Source organism: Desmodus rotundus, chromosome 3, assembly GCF_022682495.2.
Source record: "Desmodus rotundus isolate HL8 chromosome 3, HLdesRot8A.1, whole genome shotgun sequence".
In the NCBI taxonomy this organism is placed as follows: domain Eukaryota; kingdom Metazoa; phylum Chordata; class Mammalia; order Chiroptera; family Phyllostomidae; genus Desmodus; species Desmodus rotundus.
The window spans coordinates 100,797,146-100,818,391 of record NC_071389.1 but is presented as its reverse complement, the minus strand read 5'-3'; the positions used below and the strand labels follow the sequence as shown (position 1 = coordinate 100,818,391).

Here is a 21,246-nt window from a genome sequence, read left to right as displayed (position 1 = left end):
CATCAAGGAACATGTATGAAAGACAAATGGACAAAGCCATGGGGAGTGGGCTTGAGGATGGGAAGCAGGGATGGGAGGGGTGGGGGGCTATGGTGGGGTGAAAATGGAGACAATTGTACTTGAACAACAATTAAAAAATAAATAAAATAAACAAAATAAAATTTAAAATACTGCTAAAAGTTAAAAAAATTAGTAATTCATTTAAAATTAATAATAAACCTATAGCATTCTAACATTAAAAAAAAAGGCTGAACACAGTGTAGAAGGACCATGTTGCTGGAAGTCAGCTTTGAGTCAGTACAGATTTTTGTTGTCTGAAGAGAGTCAACTGTAGGAAGTTGAGACTTGAGAGTATGATTGCAAATGTATGTTTGGATTTCCTTTAAAATTTACACACACATACTCAAGGACATGTTAGGTGTACGTTCTTGCAGACTTGTGGTCTCTCTGGGGAGAACTTGGTGGCAGCCACTGGTTCCTTATGAGATGATGGAGTTGTCAGTGGACAGGGCTGTGGGCCGCCATTGACTTTCTTTCTGTTCTTTACCATCTGAGTCTGTCTGTGTGTGTTCCTGTGTGCACTTGGAGGAGACTTTATGGCAAAAATCAGGAGAATGTGAAAATCAGTAGGCAATCTGAGTCAGGATCATTTTTATTTGCAATGGCAATGTGCTCCTGATGTATCCCTGTGTCTGAATAATATGGAAACAGTGAGTCACGCAGTCAAAAGAATTCCACCAGTGGAGTGGAGTGTATTGGATTTATAGGAAAGAGACCTCATAAGATTTTCCTATTTGCCTTTAAAGAAAGAATCTGCCCATAAACTCAGAAAGGCATAGCTCTCCAGATGTTTTTAAACAATTGGTTATGTATTAAAAATGTAAGCTACTGTTTTGGTCTTTGAAATGAGAAATAAATGACTTCTGATTGTTTCCGAAGCCACAACAGGACTGACATATGTTTTCAATGACCATGGTCTAGCAGGCATTATGTTCTAACTATAAATTGTTTGTTACAAGTTGAAACAAGTCATCTGACAAAGGTGAAAATGAATCTGTGCTGTTTACCATTGTGCTCCCAGATTTTCAGGCTTACATTGCCACACCAAAGGCTGAAATTTCTAGTCTTGTCTCAAAGTCTAAAAAAAGTCCCATGAGCTCAGAACAAGCTGTGGAAAGAGTTTGATGAAGGAGACATTGTGGACCACCCAGAGAGCGACACTGCTTGCATGAAAGGGTGTTAAATTGTGGGAATGTTGACCACAGCCTTGGGCTTTGAACCAAGTGACTTGCCTTATGAAAACAAAAACAATCTTCTGCTCCAATAAATTTGGAGCCTATATCATTTATTTGATTTGATTCAGCCTTTGTGCTTAGATATTATCTGAATGTGTAACACAATTGTGTGGCTGAAACATGGCTGGAGGATCTGGCCTAGAGAGTTCTATCTGAAAAGTCACATTTCTTCCTCTTATGTTTCAACAAGATTTGGAGAGTTACTCACTCTTTTTTCTCTTGTGTGTAAGACTCATTTCTTTGCTCCCAGGCATGAATCCATAATCAGTAGTTGTCATGTTATGTGGGTTAGCCCCAAGAAAAGCATTTTTCTTCTTTTTAATTTTTGGCTTTTACAATGTTCAAAATGGACCCCCAAATTCCCTAATGTTCTAGACAAAGCAACAAACTGTAATTATTTTTTAATAATTACATAAATTTCCAGAACATTTTCCAGTCTGTTTTAGATGGTCAGCTAAATAAGTTTTATTTCTGTTCATTATCTGATAAAAGCATAAATATATAATTTAAATTAAAAAAAAAACAGCAATCCTGGAAAATACTATTATCTATCCATCATCTTTATTCATAAATAGAGGACATATATATTAGTAAGTTTCAAGGGAAAAATGAAATAAGTGGTTTCTTGGTTGATTAGCTACAAAATTCATAAAGGCTAGGGAAAATTAGAATCAAATTTTAAGGAATTATTTCATTTTTCCAATTACATAAAAATTCAAAACAGACCCATCTACTTTGTGGATTTGATTTTCATATGGCTGTGAATTGGTTAGTGTTTTGGAGTGAAGTCTGAGGAAACCTTGAAACACTCTGATGAGATTTCCTGACCAGGATACACCCTAGGCTGCTTACCTCCAGGCTCTTATGGCATTTCCATTAAAGACACAGATTGTCTGCAACAAATGACTTTACCATGAGGGCTTGTTGCTGAGCTGTGTGCTGGGCTGGTGGCTGGGCAAGTGCTGGGTCCCTTGCAGGTGCCTGTGGGTTTCCATAAGGGCCATATTAGGACAAGTAAGTGTGGATGTGTAGAGTGATGGGGCAGGAGCACTTAATCTGTGTGTACACAAGCACACACATACACGTGCACTCGCACACACACCACACATACCATAAGTGTGCACAATACACCACACACATGAACACACATACATGCATGACACATGTGCACATGCACACAAGGACACAGACTCACACATGCACATACAACGCATACACGCACCACAAGTGCACACATTTGCACGCACACATGTACAAATGGCCACACACCACACACATGTACACATCTACATACATGCACAGAGCACCACAGGCACACACCCACATTGTTTCTTATATCATCTACCAGTCTGCAACACTGGAACTTTTTTTTATTATGTTACTGGAAAATGTCCTTGTTCATGACAATGGTTTTAGTACCACCCCACCCCAAGAAGGGCAGAGTATCTTTTGAGCCCTATGGATAGTTGTTTGATTTTTGATTAATAGAGAAATTCCTCGTGATGCTAAAACTAAGATGTTTGCAAGCACAGTGGATATAGGAAGGGGGGCTCAGCCCCAGACTCATATCTGTATGAGTAGGCTTGTGGCCTCATAGAATTACCTTAGAGTTCCTAGCCTGCTTTTACCCTAGTCCCCTTTCTTTTTCATCAACCTGTTAAGCCTTCAAAACTTATTAGCTTCATTTACACATTTATTGTTCTTCCTTTCTATATTCACATCTTCTCTTTTCTGTGTTTGGCTGATAACATTTTAGCATTATTTCTTTTCAGTAGAAAACAGTTTGTAGTAGGAGCCTTTGTACTGCTGTTTTTTCTTGGCCCACCCCACTCCAGGTGGCCTATTTGTGGAAAGAGAATGGGCACCTGACTCACCTGCATCTTCTGCAATTGACAGAGAGCATGAAGATATGTCTTGGGTATCCAGATCTCTACGTTCTGCTGGTTCTGAGGTGCCATCAGGAACTATGGGCATCTGATCCTCAGAACCTGGCCCGAGGAGAATAGAGGTATGGTTAGAAAATGAGCCTGAGAGAGAGTATATGGAGGAGGGACATTGACAAGGTCAAGTGTTCCTGGCCTTGAGCGAGAGGCTGGGACACTTCTCCTCACACACATTTCTCCATTGCTGTAATTTAACTTAGCCCAAGCATATGTGAGTGACACGCATCCCCATGAAGTTTTAGCAATTGGTTGGTGTGGTATGGACCTTCTGCCTCATACGGCTGAACCTCTTGAAGGTTTGGTCCAGATCATCTAATCACAGGAAATCAGTAGGAATGCCATGATTAGCCTTCAGGGGAGAGCAGACTCCTGGGGTGTATGGCTTGGGGCAGGGATGTCTGCTTGGCCCCCTCCCCTTCCTCCTTATCCTCACTCAACACTGGCTTTTCCACATGGCAAAGCTGAGGGCTGAGTAAAGTGGAAAAAGCACAGATGCAGGATCTCACTTCAATGTGGAGAAAGTGTAAGCCACCCTTCACAGTCCAGACAAATCTCTGTATGTAGGTTCATTTATTGGAGAACATCTTACAATAGTTTTAAAATTGTGAAGGTCAGGAATTCCCAGATGTTTTGTTCTGAGGGACCATGGGTGTCTAGTCTTAGAACTGCAGATAGCATGGGGTGTGCAGGGGCTGGCAGATGAGAAATATGAGTGTCTGTGCTGGGTGTAGAGGCCACAGGCAAGGTAAGTGGATTGAGGAGGTGAGTGAACTACCTGCATGGCACTTCTGTAAAACTAGAGGAGTGAGCATGTTCCCTGGTGATGGAACATCAGGGTTATGAGCAGCCTCTGGTTATGGAGTTGGGACTGTGTCATCAGGGAGAAAACCAGGCACCAGACAGTAGCTATCACTTTGTTAAGAATGTACTGGTGGCAGGACTGGACCAATACTACGAGTCTCAACTCCATTGCATCATGTGGCATCTGAGGTTGTACAAGGTGGAGGACATGAAAGGGACCATGGCACTTCTGATTCTTTGTGCCATGGCCTCTGTGTTGAAATCAACAGTACAGTCAGCATGGTTTCATGGATGTAAGAGTGATGACTGGGTGTCATTCCCATACACAGGGAGGCTGAATGTCTGGTGCTAATCTGGGAGTGAGTGCTCCTTATTAGTGGTTAGGACCTAGCCATCCAAACCTATGAGCTGCCCAACCACTCCCAACACCCTCCCACTCTCTCTTCCATTCTCACCATTCCAGACTGTTCTTTTCCTATTTCTTTCTTTTCATTTTACTTTATTTCTTAAAAAATCCTTACCTGAGGATATGTTTATTGACTTTAGAGGGGAAAATAGAGAGCGTCCAAGAGAGAGGGAGAGGAGAGAGAGAAACATTGATTGGTTGCTTCCCATGAGTGCCCTGACTAGGGATTGAATCTGCAAAGTTTTGGTGTGTGGGATGACTCTTCAACAAACCGAGCCACCTAGCCAGGGCTTATTTTATCTTTTTAATTGTCCAACCCTCCAAACCACCCTGGCATAGCACGTTATACCAGATCAGAACAAGGAAATAACCTTCTTTGCTGTGAAGCCAAGAACAAAGGCTGCATCCTGAGTGCTCTATATTCTCCCTCAAAACAGCAATTGACACTAAAGGCTGAAATCCAGGGAATGTTTCTGAGGGCAGAAATGGAAGACATTTGATCATAAGCCTCATATAGCTAGCAAGGAAAATGGGTGTAAGCTGAGAGCTGCCTGCATTTTCTGGGCACTCTGGTTTTCACAAAACCCAGTTGCTGTGAACAAGGGAGGGAGAAGCATGATGCATATAATGGGCATCTCTCTGATGCACTGGGACTTTCACTAGATCTGTGACACCCAGCCAGGTGCTTGTTTATAGGGTTGCATGAGACTAACTGTTGAGGCTTTGGGCCAATACAAGTGATTATGAAATAACTTCAGAAACATAGGTGGGGTGGAAGTGGCTGGCTATGACCCAGCAGGAGGTGCCTGGAAGCTCTGAGCAGAGGTTCTGAGGTCCTGAGCATTTTGAATTTGTGTTGTGATATTCATAGCAGCTTGGAAGTGCAGTCACAGATGCCAGTTGTGTGTTTTCACAGGAAACAAAGAGCTGGCCAAATGAAAGTTGGCTGGGACAGGAAGGGGGCCCTGGAAAGATCTGAAGTGTTGACCATGTGCTAGAAGGGCAGTCACTAGGGAACTTGGTGTTGGGATAACCCTGAGGCTCATGATGATTCTGAGAAACCAAAACTTTAAGGGAAATCAAAAGCTAACATTGGTTTTTCACATCAAATTTTGTAGTTGTTTCTGGTGATAGTAAAGCTAATATATAGCAAATGATGCCTTTTCAGTAAACAAGTGTCTATTCTTCAAAGTTCCTAGAATTAAAAGCTGAAGAACTTGTGAGATTCATTGAGGCTGCAGGGTAACTTATTTTCTCAGCTTGGAATAAGGATCAGCAGTGTTATTATCAAAGGAGCCAGATAATGAAATAAAATGTCCAATTAGCTCCCTTTACCCCTTTCATCACTTCTTGTAGGATCTTGGGATCATGGAGCTTCTGGACCTGATGTGGGCACTCAGTCATTGCCTGTCTCTCCCTGCTTCTCTACTGCTTTGGGTGATCCCATGCCTGTGCCCAGACTGGTATCTCAGGACTGTGATTTGCACGGTCCACCATGGAACCAGAGCAGATGCTGGAGGGACAGATGCAGGTTTCACAAAATCCTCACTCTAAGTATGGTCTCACAGATAACATCAAAAGAATAGTGGAAAATGAGAAGATTAATACATAAAAGTGATCAAAACAATATCTCCAGTCTTTGCCAACTGGTGCCTACCTGGATCAGACTGTTGTGCCTATCTTATTACAGGGACTTGCTGTGCTTGCAAAGGAAAACCCACCAAGTTCCATTGAATTTCTAGCATCATATCTTTTAAAAAAACAAGGCACAGTTTGAAGATCAAAACTGACTTACTGGGAAGAACAGAAAAATTTAGTTTCTACTGTAGATTTACATGATTAAGAGGCAGCTTTAATTGCCATGATTCAACACCCAACCTCCGAACCATTTTGAAAGTATAAGAACCTTCAGGACAACAACTTTTTATTGGAGTAGCAGAAGAAAACATATTTCCCTTATTTTGATTTAATCACCATAATTATTTAATGAGTATATATGTGCACTTTTTTCTTAGATTGTCTTTAACTTTGTTTTAAAAATGACCTTCAAAATAAACTGTTAAATGTCAGACAAAAATAAGGTGTCCACTTTAGGAAGAACAGGAAGAACTTTGCCTCTGCTTCTCTTATTTCTGACAGTCGCCAAGGACACAGGAAAACACCTCGTCCTTAATACTTGCTGGGCAGAGAGAGAAAAAGTCAGAAATTCCCTGATAGTCTTCTTGAATGGAATGTGTTCTGTTTTATTTTATATATTTAAAATCTGCCCCAAATCGTTCTGTAAAGGGAAGGAAGGAAAGAGAAAGAAAATGCTTCATTATCACAGTTGTTGAAGGGCAGGAGAGAGGGAAGGAATGCCAACCTCAGTTCTACAACTGTGCAAGCATTTGAAGAAGCTTGTGTCACAGGCCATTAAGAAGGAAGAAGTTCTAAGAAGCATGGGTGGGAAAAGGCATTTAAAGATCAGGTGGTAACTCAGGCTAAAACAGGACTTTCTATGCCTATGCCCATTTGTTTATGACAGCCATAAGGTGTGTCCCAAAAGTAATTTATGAGTTGTTTTCATTTACAATGACATTTAAGTGCTATCTGAAACACTGGTTGCAAATGTACCTGTAACATTCAGTACAGGGGAAGCACTGAGACAAAGCTATTTTCACAAGAGAATGGCAATGTGAAAGGTATGGTCTCACCAGGTACATCTTGTAAACATGCACAGAAAATATTAAAAGCCATGTTGGCCTTGTCCTTCCATGGTGGGAGGGAGTAGACCTGCTCGTCTTGACTCTGCTCCCTCTTTACTAAATTCTCCCCTTAACTCAACCTGTTTGTAAGCCATTCTTTGAGCTGCAGAATATTGTTTCAAGGAAAGGGTAGCCTTCCCTGACTTTCACTGACATTTTTTTTTTAATTTTAGAAGTCTAAAATAAAAAAAACAAAAAGAGAAGTCTCCACACCTTATTAATATTATTAAAATATTTTTAAAAATGTTATTTAACCCCCTCCCCCCAACATACTACCATTCTCTCCAAGTCTTTAGCCAAAGCACTGAGCTGCGGGCATCGTGAATCCAGAGTCCACCTTCACTTGGATGGGAGGAGGCTCAACAAGTAAAGAAAATAACGGAGGCAGTGAACACAGCCAGAGGTCAAGTGCAAGAAGAAGGAAAATCAGAGATTCTGCTCTATGTGTGACCAGTGCTATCACAAGTACTGTACTTTACAGAAGCGACAGTAAAATGATGAGATAATAGGCTTTTACAATATCAAGAATGATGAGTAAAAATGGAAATAAAAATGTATGAACTTGTTTAGTAAAAGATAGTGAGCTCACTATTGAGTTACACAAACAAGCCCCTGTATTTAAATGACAGTTTACTCTGACACTTTGAAATTATTAGTGAACTGTTTTCTTGTCTTCTAAATCTTTTAAAAATATCCTCACCCAAGTATATATTTTCATTGCTTTTTAGAGAGAGAGAAAGGGATAGAGAGAAACATTGACGTGAGAAAGAAGCATCAATTGGTTGCCTTTTGCATGTGCTGGGACCTGGGATAATAGACTCCTTGACTGGGGATTGTACGCTCCCAGACAAGGGACTGAAACCACAACATAGGTATGAGTCCTGACAGGGAATAGAACCCTCAGCCTTTCAGTTATAGGATGATAACCAAACCAATTGAGCTATATATACAAGCCAGAGCTTGTCTTCTAATTCTTAAGAAACCCTAAGAAAAATCTTCAGAAATTCAATCAACTTTTCTTTCTTTCTTTTCGTTTTTTTTAAAGAAAATGTTCCTTTTGTCTCTGGTATTCTTACATGTCATCCTGACATGATAAAGTGTATGTTCACCCCATTGTCCTACAAGGATCTTGATGTGGACCCAGCTGTCTGTCTTAAAAGCCCTTCATGATTCTGCTGCATTTCCAGTGTGAGGACCAGTGCTTTAGATTAACTTTCACCTTTTAAAAAAAATTTATTGTTATTCAATTACAGTTGTCTGCATTTTCTCCCCATTCCTCCACCCCACCCCAGCCAAACCCACCTCCCTCCCCCACCTCCCTCCTCCCCCTTGATTTTGTCACTGTGTCCTTTATACTAGTTCCTTTAATCCCCTCTCCCCACTGTCCCCTCCTCACTCCCCTCTGGCTATTGTTAGATTGTCCTTAACTTCAATGTCTCTGGTTATATTTTGTTTGCTTTTTTCTTTAGTTGATTATGTTCCAGTTAAAGGTGAGATCTTATGGTATTTGTCCCTTACTATCTGGCTTATTTCACTTAGCATAATGCTCTCCAGTTCCATCCATGCTGTTGCAAAGGGTATAAGCTCCTTCTTTCTTTCTACTGCCTAGAATTCCATTGTGTAAATGTACCATCGATTTTTCATCCACTCATTTGCTGATGGGCACTTAGGTTGCTTCCAGTACTTGGCTATTGTAAATTGTGCTGCTATGAACATTGGGGTGCACAGGTTCTTTTGGATTGGTGTTTCAGGGTTTTTAGGATATAATCCCAGCAGCGGAATTGCTGGGTCAAAGGGCAGTTCCATTTTTAGTGTTCTGAGGAAATTCCATACTGTTTTCCACAGTGGCCTCACCAGTCTGCATTCCCACCAATGGTGCACTAGGGTTCCCTTTTCTCTGCATCCTCTCCAACATTTGTTTGTTGATTTGTTTATGATGGCCACTTTGACTGGTGTGATGTGGTACCTCATTGTGGTTTTAATTTGCATCTCTCTGATGGCTAGTGATGCTGAGCATCTTTTCATATGTCTCTGGGGCCTCTGTATGTCTTCCTTGGAGAAGTGTCTGTTCAAGTCCTTTGCCCATTTTTTAATTGGGTTGTTTGTCTTCCTGGAGTGGAGTTGTGTGAGTTCTTTATATATTTTGGAGATCAGGCCCTTGTCTGAGGTATGTTTGACAAATATGTTTTCCCATACTGTTGGTTCTCTTTTCATTTCAATGCTCTTTTCTTTAGCCATGCAGCTGTTTATTTTGATGAGGTCCCATTTATTTATTCTTTCCTTTATGTCCCTTGCATGAGGGGATGTGTCTGTGAGGATGTTGCTGCGTGGAATGTCTGAGATTTTCCTGCCAATGTTTTCCTCTAAGACTTTTATGGTGTTGCGACTTATATTTAAGTCTTTTACCCACCTTGAATTTATTTTTGTGTATAGTGTGAGTTGCTGATCAAGTTTCATTTTTTTGCACTTAGCTGTCCAGATCTCCCAACAACATCTGTTGACGAGGCTGTTTTTGCTCCATTTTATGCTTCTGCCTCCTTTGTCAAATATTAATTGACCATAGAGACTTGGCTTTATTTCTGGGCTCTCTGTTCTGTTCCATTGGTCTATGTGCCTGTTTTTATGCCAGTCCCAGGCTGTTTTGATTACAGTGGCCATGTAATACAGTTTGATGTCAGGTATTGTGATCCCTCCTGCTTTTTTCTTCTTTCTCAAAATTTCTGCAGCTATTCAGGGTCATTTATGGTTCCATATGAATTTCTGAAATGTTTGTTCTATATCTGTGAAATATGTCATGGGTACTCTAATAGGGATTGCAATGAATCTATAAATCGCTTTGGGTAGTATGGCCATTTTGATGATGTTAATTTTTCCAATCCATGAGCATGGTACATGCTTCCATTTGTTTGTGTCTTCCTTAATTTCTTTCTTCAATGTTGTGTAGTTTTCGAGTACAGGACTTTTACTTCCTTGGTTAGGATTATTCCTAGGTACTTTATTTTTCTTGTTGATATATCAAATGGGATTTTTTTCCTGATTTCTGTTTCTGCAGATTCGTTGTTGGTGTACAGGAATGCCTTTGATTTCTGAGTATTGACTTTGTATCCAGCTGTTTTGTCAATTTAATTTATTTGTTCGAGGAGTTTTTCGTGGAGTATGTAGGATTTTCCATGTACATTACCATGTCATCTTCAAACAATGACAGTTTTGTTTCCTCCTTTCCAATTTGGATGCCTTTTATTTCTTTTTCTTGTCTGATTGCTGTGGCTAGGACTTCCAATACTACATAGAATAGGAGTGGTGAGAGAGGGCACTCTTGTCTTGTTCCTGATCTTAGTGGGAAAGCTCTAAGATTCTGTCCATTGATTATGATGTGGGCTGTAGAGCTCTCATATATGTCCTTTATTATGTTGAGGAATGCTCCCTCTATTCCCACTTTGCTGAGTGTTTTTAACAGAGACGGGTGCTGTATCTTATCAAATGCTTTTTCCTCATCTATTGATATGATCACGTGATTTTTGTCTTTGCTGTTGTTTATGTGATGTATTATGTTTATTGATTTGTGAATATTGTACCATCCTTGCATCCCTGGGATGAATCCCACTTGGTCATGGTGTATGATCTTTTCAATATATTGCTGGATGCGGTTGCCAATAATTTGTTGAGAATTTTAGCGTCCATGTTCATCAGTAATATTGGCCTGAAGTTTTCTTTCTTGCTGTGTCTTTATCTGGTTTTAGTATTAGGATGATGCTGGTTTCATAAAAAGAGTTTGGGAGTCCTCCATCATTTTGGATTTTTTCGAATAGTCTGTGAAGGATAGGGGTTAGCTCTTTCTTAAAGGCTTTGTAGAATTCTCCTGTGAAGCCATCTGGTCCAAGGCTTTTGTGTGTTGGGAGTTTTTTGATAACTGCTTCAATTTTGTCTGCTGTTATTGGTCTGTTCAGGTTTCCTGCTTCTTCATTCAGTTTTGGAAGATTATGTTTTTCTAGAAATGTGTCCATTTCACCTAGGTTTTCAAATTTCTTGGCATACAGTTCTTCATAGTAATTTCTTATCATCCTTTGTATTTCTGTGGTATCAGTTGTAATCCCTCCTCTTTCATTTCTAATTGTGTTTATTTGGATCCTCTCTCTCTTTTTTTTCTTTATGAGGCTAGTTAAAGGCTTGACAATTTTCCTCATCTTTTCAAAGAAGCAGCTCCTGGATTCACTGATCCTTAGAATTGTGCTTTTAGTCTCTATGTCATTTAACTCTGCTCTGATCCTGGTTATTTCCTTCCTTCTACTTGCTCTAGGCTGTCTTTTTATTTTATAGGCTTAAAGTTTTTATTTATTGAAAAAAAATTTTAAATATATTTATTGATGACGCTATTACAGTTGTCCCATTTCCCCCCCTTCACCCATCTCCATCCTCACCTCCCCCTCCCTCCCACATTCCCCCACTATAGTTCATGTCCATAGGTCATACTTATAATTTCTTTGGTTTCTACATTTCCTACACTATTCTTACCATCCCCCTGTCTATTTTCCACCTATCACTTATGCTATTTATTCTCTGTACCTTTCCCCGTCTCGCCCCTTCCAACTCCCCTATGGATAACCCTCCATGTGATCTCCATTTCTATGGTTCTGTTCCTGTTCTAGGTTTTTGCTTTGTTTGCTTTTGTTTTTGTTTTAGGTGTGGTTGTTAATAGCTGTGAGTTTGCTGTCATTTTTACTGTTCATATTTTTATCTTCTTTTTCTTAGGTAAGTCCCTTTAACATTTCATATAATGAGGGCTTGGTGATGATGAACTCCTTTAACTTGACCTTATCTGAGAAGCACTTTATCTGCCCTTCCATTCTACATGATAGCTTTGCTGGATACAGTAATCTTGGGTCTAGGTCCTTGCCTTTCATAAGTTGGAATACTTCTTTCCAGCCCCTCTTGCCTGTAAGGTCTCTTTTGAGAAATCAGCTGACAGTCTTATGGGAACCCCTTTGTAGGTAACTGTGTCCTTTTCTCTTGCTGCTTCTAAGATTCTCTCATTCTGCTTAATCTTGGCTAATGTAATTATGATGTGCCTTGGTGTGTTCCTCCTTGGGTCCAGCTTCTTTGGGACTCTCTGAGCTTCCTGGATTTCCTGGAAGTCTATTTCCTTTGCCAGATTAGGGAAGTTCTCCTTCATTATTTATTCAAATAAGTTTTCAACTTTTTGTTCTTCCTCTTCTCCTTCTGGCACCCCTATAATTCAGATGTTGGAACGTTTCAAGATGTCCTGGTGGTTCCCAAGCTTCTCATTTTTCTAAATTCTTGTTTCTTCATTCTTTTCTGGTTGGATATTTCTTTCTTCCTTCTGGTCCGCACCATTGATTTGAGTCCCAGTTTCCTTCACATCACTAATGGTTCCCTGTATATTTTCCTTTGTCTCTCTTAGCATAGCCTTCATTTTTTCATCTAATTTTCGACCAAATTCAACCAATTTTGTCAGCGTCCTAATTACCAGTGTTTTTAACTGTGCATCTGATAGGTTGGATATCTCTTCACTGCTTAGTAAAATTATTTTTGTTGCTTCGAAGTGTTTTGTCATTTGGACCTTTTTTTTTTTTTTTTGTCTTGGTGCATCTGGTATGTAAAGGGGTGTATCCTTAGGTGTTTCCTGGGGTGGGGTAATGCTGGTTGCTGCACTGTGACACTGTATGTGGGGGAGGTGTGGAGAGGGAGCAATGGTGCTTGCTCCACTCTCCACCGGATTTTCAGTCACTTCGTCTGCTACCCACAATCAAATTGGGCCCCTCTGGTGCTGGTTCCTGAGTGGGTTGGCTTGTGCATGCTCTAGGCCCCTGTGGGTCTCTCCAATGAGCTCTTCTGAGAGTCTGGGAGTTTCTCCTGCTGCCACTCCAACCCGCACGGGTGTTTTCAATCAGAGTTTTGAGGCTTTATTTCCTCGGGCTAGAGCCCTGGGTTATGTGGTCTGCTTCACTCCCCTGCGGTTTGTACTGGTTTATCTATGCGTGAATGTGGGGCCACGGGATGCTACACACTTCACTGCCTGCCCTATATTCTGCAACTCTGAGTCTGGCCCTCTTGGTTTATCTGTGGGCAAATGTGGCCACAGGGTCTGGTAGTGGTCAGACTGCCTGCCCCGTTCATCCCACACTCCGCCAGTCTCGGTCCTGCCACAGCAACGAGAGTACTTTCCATCCCTGCTGCCCATCTCTGCCCCTCCTACTGGTGTGGATGAATGTTTCTTTTTTAACTCCTTGGTGTCACACTTCCTTGCTGTTCCATTTTCTGTCAGTTCTGGTTGTGAGAGGAGGCGCAGTGTGTCTACCTATGCCTCCATCCTGATTCTCCCCTCTCGCTCTGGGCCGTCTTTGTTGTTGTTCCTGGAGTTCTTGTAGACATAGGGTTAGGTTATTTGTTTGAGATATTTCTGTCTTTTTAAGGTAGGCCTGTATTCCTATGAACTTCCCTCTCACGACTGCCTTTGCTGTGTCCAATAGGTTTTGGGTTGTTGCGAGTTGTTTTCATTTGTTTCCAGAAAGTTTTTGATTTCTTTCCTAATCTTGTTCTTGATGCCATTCATTTTTTTATAGCATGTATTTAGTCTCCATGATTTTGAGCATTTTGGGTTTTTTCCTTTGGGGTAGGTTTCTGGTTTCAGTCCCTTGTGGTCAGAGAAAATGCTTGATATGATTTTCATTTTCTTGAATTTGTTGAGGCTTGTTTTGTGTCCTATCATGTGGTCTATCTTTGAAAAAGTTCCATGTACACTTGAAAAGAATGTGTATTTTGCTTCTTTGGGATGAAAAGCTCTATATATCAGTTGTGTCCATTTCATCTAGGGCATTGTTCAGTGACACAATATCCTTTTTAATATTTTGTTTGGAAGACCTGTACATTTTTGACAGTGAGGTGTTCAAGGCCCCTACTATTATTTTGTAGCTGTCAATATCTTTCTTGAAGTCCTCCAAGATTTTCTTTATGTATTTGGGTGCTCCTATGTTGGGTGCATATATATTTACAATGTTTATGTCTTCTTGGTGGATTCTTCCTTTGAGTATTATGAAGTGCCCTTCTGGGTCTCTCTTTATGGCCCTTCTTTTGAGGTCTACTTTGTCTGATATGAGTATTGCTACCCCTGCTTTTTTTTCCTGTCCATTTCCTTGGAAACGTTGTTTCCTTCACTTTCAGTCTGTGTAGGTCTTTTGTCCTGAGATGGGTCTCTTGTAGGCAGCATATGTGTAGGTCATGTTTTCTTATCCTTTCTGCTATTCGATGTCTTTTCATTGGAGCATTTAATCCATTACTTTTAAGGTTATTATTGATAGGTAGTTATTCATTGCCAGTTTTTCCTACCTGTGTCCCTCTCTCTTTCTCTTTTCCTTTCTTTCCTTAAAGCAGTCCATTTACCATCTCCTGCAGAGCTCTTTGGTCAGGTGTATTCTTTTAGACTTCTTTTGTCTGGGAAGCTCTTTATTTGTCCTTCTATCTTGATTGAGAGCCTTGCTGGGTAAAGTAGTCTTGGTTGCAGGCCTCTGGTTCTCATTATTTGGAGGGTTTTTTTTTGTCATTCTCTTGTGTCTTGGAGCGTTTCCATTGAGAAGTCAGTTGCTAACCTTACTGGGGCTCCCTTTCATGTTACTTCCTGTATCTCACTTGTTGCCTTTAAGACCCTCTCTTTGTCTTGGAATTTTGCCATTTTAATTATTATGTGTCTTGCAGTGGGCCTCTTTGGGTTCCTCTTGATTGGGACTCTGTGTTTCCTGGATTTGGGTGACTTTTTCTCTCATCAGATTAGGGAAATTTCCCATCATTACTTTTTCAAACAGGTTTTCTATCCCTTGCTCTTCTTCTTCTCCTTCTGGTATCCCTATTATACGGATATTGTTACGTTTCATGTTGTCCTGCATTTCCCTTAATCTCTCTTCATTCTTTCTGAGTCTCTTTTCCTTTTCTTGCTCTTTCTGGGTGTTTTTTTCTACCTTGTCCTCCAGCTCGCTGATCCAATCCTCTGCTTCATCAAGTCTGCTTTTCATTCCTTCCACTCTGTTCTTCAGTCAGAAATTGTATTCTTCATTTCCTCTTGGCCCTTGTTGATAGTTTCTATTTCCTTTTTCATGTTGATATAGTTTGCAGTGAGTTCATTGCAGTTTCCCTGTGGTTTCTGGTAGTTCTCTGTGAGTTCAGTGAGGTTTCTGATTACCATTGCTTTGAACTCAGTATCTGATAGTTGACTTGCCTCTTTTTAAGTTAGCATTCCTTCTGAGGCTTCCTCTTTTCCTTTCATTTGGGAATTGTTTCTTAGTCTTTCCCTTGTTTGTGAGACTGTTCTTGTTAGCCTCTGCTTCTTAAGTTGATGTGTTCTGATTCCCTGGGTTTATGGTATGAACTTCTATGGTAGAATGTCAGTGGGATTCAGTGGTGCCGTCTCCTTAATTTCCTGAGCTCACTGGTCTTGAGCTGACGTTTATGGGTCTAACAGGGTCTAACTTTTTTCTTTTCAGAGCTCTAGGTTTTATTTGCTCACCTGTGGGTAATGGAGAAAGAAGAAAAAAGAGAAGGAGAAAGGAAGGAAGGAAAAAGGCATAGAAAAGGAAAGAAAGGAAGGAAGGAAGGAAATAGGAATAAAAAATGGAGGAAAGATAAGAAAAGCAATTTTAACAATTATTAAAATAAAAAAATAAATAAAAGACAGCAGGAAGAATGAATAAAAAAGTAAAGGAAGGAAGGAAGAAGGAATAAAGAAAGAAAGAAGGACATAAAGGAAGAAGGAATTCAGGGGGAAAGGAAACAAAATGTCTTCTGCTGTCTTTAAATTGGTCACGTCAGTTCTGCTGGTCTTCCTGTCTGTGAAACGGGAGGGGGTGGTTGGAGGGATTGGTTTCACTTTTCTCCCTTCCTGAGCCACACTCTTGGCTGTTGTCCAGCCTCCATTCCAGTTCCTCAGCGTCCTTCTGCTCCCCCTTAAGCCTTCAGTCCACCATTTGTGCTGTCCTTGAAATGCACCAGTTAGGGGCAACTCACACTCCACCTTCTTGGTCTTTGCTGTCCTTGATGCTAGGGGCTCTCAGTGCTCCTTCACAGTAGTTCAGCCCCCTACTGGGTCAGGTTGTTCCAGGGACTGCAGTGTCCCCTAGCCCTGCAACTCCCCTCTGCTGGGTTTTCTGCCTTCCTCCTAGAGAGTTAGTAGGTCCTGCAGGGCTCTGTGCGCAGGGGCTAGGTGGGAGAAGTTCAGTCCCTGTTGCTTTAGGTATGGTTGCCCGCGGGCAGCCAGGCTGTTGATGGGGTTGTGCACCTATGCCAGGTTTTGGGCCTGTGCACCCAGGTGGCAGGCCACTGATCAGAGTGTGTGCCCACCCAGGGTTTCAGGTGTGGGCCCCCAGGCTCCTGATCTGGATACAGACCAACTGAGCTTCAGGTGTGTGGTGGAACTGCTTATCTGGTGTTCACAGTCCAGAGGTTTGAGCAGGTTGGGTCGCAAGAAGCCACGGCTGCTGTGGATAGTTATCTAAACAGCCGCTGAGTGCCTCTATTTTCACTTTTTGTTTTCAAGAAATTCCTCCTATTCAAGTCCCCCTGGGCCATGCAAGCACCTGGCCTCTCACACAGGCCAGCCTGGCTCTCTCTGAAGAATCCTGTCTCAGACCCTGCACCCTGGCTGGGGACTTCAGCCACCCTGGTCCCTGTGCTGGTCCCAGGGACCTTATTGTCCTTAAGCACTCTTGTTACTATCTGATCTTTCAATGTCATCTATCTTTGGTCTCCTATCTTCATATATGCTGGAATACCATTTGCTGTTCACTCTGTTTCTGAGATCAGCTAGGCATTTCCAACTTTCATCTTTAGCCACAGAATAAATTCAGGTGGCATGGTACTGCGGGGGGTGGCCTAGGCCAGTAGTTTACAAGGTGTGGTCCCTGGAAGGTTGTGAGAAATGCAAGCTCTTGGGCCCTACCCAGGCCAACTCCATCATAAGCTTTGGGCCTGGATCCCCAGCCAAGATGGAGGCATAGGTAGATATACTTTGCCTCGTCTCACAACCAAAGGAAGGACAATGACATATTTAAAAACAAAACAAAAAAACAACCAGAAACGCCAGAAAATCAAACTGTATGTAAGTCAGATAACCAAGGAGTTAAAGAAGCAGCTTTCTTACAGACTGGTAGCAGGGGTGGAGATGGCCAGCTGGGGTGGAGAGGATGCATGGCAAGGCACCAGCTAGCAGACCAGGGTGGGCGAGGCAACAGGTGGTGGACCGGCAGTCTCATATTTGTCTGCAGATAAACCAGGAGGGACAACTGGGCAGTGAGACAGACTGCACAACCCAGGGTTCCAGCACAGGAAAAGAAAGCCTCAAAACCTCTGGCTGTAAATTTCTGTGGGGGTTGAGGCAGCAGGAGAAACTCCCAAACTCACAGGAAATTTCACTGGAGAGATCCACAGGGTCCTAGAATGTACACAAGTCCACCCACCTGGGAATCAGCACTACAAGGGCCCAATTTGCTTGTAAAAATTGAGGAAAGTGACTGAAAGCCAGCTGGGTGCTGAGCAAGCTGCATTGTTCCCTTTTGGACCCCTCCCCCACACACAGCATCACAACAGAGTGACATGGGTTGCCCTGCCCTGACGCATACCACGGCTCTTCCCCTTACAATGTAACAGGCATGCTGAGACAAAAACAAATGTATATATATGGCACAAATGAAATAACAGATCAAAGCTCCAAAAATAGAACTAAGCAATGAAGAGATAGCTAACCAATCAGATGTAGAGTTGAAAACATTGATAATCAGGATGCTCACAGAAATGGTTGAGTATGGTCACAAAATAGAGGCAAAAGTGAAGAGTATGCAAAATGAAATAAAGCAAAATATACAGGTAACCAACAGTAATACACAGGAAACAAGACTCAACTGAGTAATTTGGAATGGAGGGAAGAAATAAACATTCAACCAGAACAGAATGAAGAAACAAGAATTCAAAAAAATGAGGAGGGGCTTAGGAACCTTCTGGACAAATTTAAATCATAGGGGTGCCAGAAGGAGAGGAGGAAGAGCAAGAAATTGAAAAATTATTTGAAAAGATAATGAAGGAGAACTTCCCCAATCTGGCAAAGGAAATAGACTTCCAGAAAGTCCAGAAAGCTCAGAGTCCCAAAGAAGTTGGGCCCAAGGAAGCATACACCAAGGCACACCATAATCATGTTATACAAGATTAAAGAGAAGGAGAGAATCTTAAAAGTAGCAAGAGGAAAGGAGACAGTTACCTACAAAAGAGTTCCCATAAGACCTTCAGCTGATTTCTCAAAGGAAACCTTTCATGCATGAAGAGGTTGGAAAGAAGTATTCGAAGTCATGAAAGGCAAGGACCTATATCCAAGATTACTGTATCCAGCAAAGCTATCATTTAGAATGGAAGGGAAGATAAAGTGCTTCTCAGATAAGGTCAAGTTCAAGGAGGTCATCATCACCAAGCCCTTATTATATGAAATGTTGATGGGACTTATCTAAGAAAAAGAAGATGATCAAAAGTATGAACAGTAAATTGACAGCAAACTCACAACTATCAACAACAAAACCTAAAAAACAAAACCCAAAAAGAAAACCAAACTAAGCAAACAATTAGCATAGGAACAGAATCACAGAAATGGAGATCATGTGGAGGGTTAACAGCAGGAAAGTGGAGGGGGGAAATGGGGGAAAAGGTACAGAGAATTAGAAGCATAAATGGTTAAGTACAAAATAGACAAGGGGAGGTTAAGAATAGTATAGGAAATGTGGAAGCCAAAGAACTTATATGTATGACCCATGGACATGAACTAAGGGTGGGGGAAATGCTGGTTAGAGGTGGGATGCAGGACAGAGGGGAATAAAGGGGGGGAAATGGGACAACTGTAATAAAATAATCAAGAAAATATATTAAAAAATGTATATTGGACCTGAAAAATTACTGTTGGACTACAACTCTTACCTGATTACCTTTTCCCAAACCCCTTACCTACACTTTTCTTCACTTTATAAAAAGGTTGGCTTGAGGTGTTAAGACAGTTATTGAAGGTACATAACCCACCATCTTCTCAGATCACTGGCATCTGAATAAAGTGCCCATGAAGATTGAATCCTTGTTTTTACTTATTGATTCTGGTAGTGACAAGCAGCATAAATGCTGACTTTTCTGTTTTAACATAGAGAGATTACCAGGAGAAAATTAAATTTAATTTTGTACATTTTAGAATAATGTACAGCTCAAAGGGCAGCCAGTAATAGAAGATTATATGACATCTTAAGCTAAGGAGAAAGGGTTGGTTAGTCTGGGAAGTTAAGGGGAGGAAGGCAATTTACGTGGAGATGAAAAAGCAAATGCTTGGTAAACAAATGTTTGCTATGCCATATGGAGACAATGGGACAACTGTAATAGCATAATCAGTAAAATATATTTTTTAAAAAAGAGAGACTTTGGGCCTGCAACCCAGCAATCTGTTTTAACAATCCCTCTAGGTGATTTGGAAGCCTGTGAGCACTTGAGAACCAGGCTTTTAGACTGTTGTTTCTCAAAAGTCTCTGTGTGTAAGGATCACCTGGGGATCTTATTAAAATGCTATTTCTATTCTGTTTGTAGGTCTTGAGTGTCTGCTTTTCTAACAACTTTCCAGGTGCCACTAAAGCTGTGGACCCATGGACCACCCTTAGAGCAGTGAGGTTCTGGAGTATTATGGTCACTAGAAATTTGCACCCTCTATTGTAAGTGTATAAAATGGCATTCTAATTTAAATGTCATCCTTTTGTGGATGAGCTACAGTGAGTCAGGGTCTAAAATGAATTACCTTTTTGAGTAAACCTGATGATATTGTAAGTTCCTGAGTGCAAAAGCCTTAGGAGATAATTTTATTGTTGTTTGATTTCTTTTGGATGTATCGTAGGTACCTAATAAATGCTACAGAAAGAGTGAATGGAGACCCTGTCATGATTTTTCCAGGGACCCATGCCTGAATGGCCAGGCAGCATCACTCTGCTGAATCTTTTTTAGTGACAAAAAGGTGTTGGAGCAGGAGGGGCATGCAGTTGCAGGCACCTGAGTGAAGAGTCAGGGCTTGGCACCAGAGTTCCCTGAGGATACTTCTTCTGTGGGCACTTGGATCATTTTTTTCTCTAGTTAAATCCAATTTCTTTTTTTTTTTTTTTTTCACCCTAAATCCAATTTCTAATCAAATTTCATTTGTTAGATGCCTCTGCACTCAGCACTAATCATTTTTGCTAAATTCTATTTCTCCCTCCAATACTTCCTTTCTCTAACTGCAACTGAGGCAAAAATGCACTTCCTCAGGCTGAGCAGGGACCTATACTGGGGCCACTGCACCCTTTGTTTTCAAGGAAGAAAGTAAAGATGTGTTTCCTTGTCCCCCTTTTCCCCTTGTTTCCATTCCCACCTCTTAGTAATTCTGGTGCTTCATCCTTTATTTTAGACAAATTGATCTTTTCCTCTACAGAAGGTCTCCCAACTAACTCCTTTGTTCATTTGCTCATTCTTTCACACCCTGTTGGTGAATAGCAGATGCTAATCCTTGCCCATGAAAGGCTAGTAACTTCTTTTTAACAGCCTCTTTTGTGGTTGAGAAGCTGCAGGCTATTGGTCTTCCAGTTTCTGTAAATCTCAGGAAAGAAAAAGGGATGGGCAAATCAACTATTCCACCATGGGAAGACTCGAAGGCTTGCAAAAATCAGTGTGATTTGAATTAAATCCTGGTCCTTGGGATGATTTGGCTCACTCAGGGAGCAGCGAGGACCCTCTTCTGTTTAATTCCAGACTTCACTGAAGTTTGTTGGGAGGTGCTGCAGGCTCTGCTGGGATGGCTCCTGGGATGGCCTCTGCCTTTGTGCAAGTCATCCTGAGCAACAGCTCAATGAAACAGGATTTGAAGCTTCTGGAACTTGTGTCAAATCAGCTTATTTTCCTGCACATGGAGCCCTGTTCTATAAGCATCTACTAAGACATTATAAAAAATGAAAAAAGAATGTGTAAAACTTCATCCTTCTCTTTTTTTAGGGCAACAAAATGTTTGATTCCACAAG

The 21,246-nt window shown here is 41.2% G+C and overlaps 1 pseudogene; it reads left to right on the top strand.

Moving 5' to 3' along the window:
• Positions 1-5,940: 5,940 nt before the first annotated feature.
• LOC112296225 (protein dpy-30 homolog pseudogene) lies at positions 5,941-6,287 on the top strand (annotated as a pseudogene).
• The last annotated feature ends 14,959 nt before the right edge of the window (positions 6,288-21,246 follow it).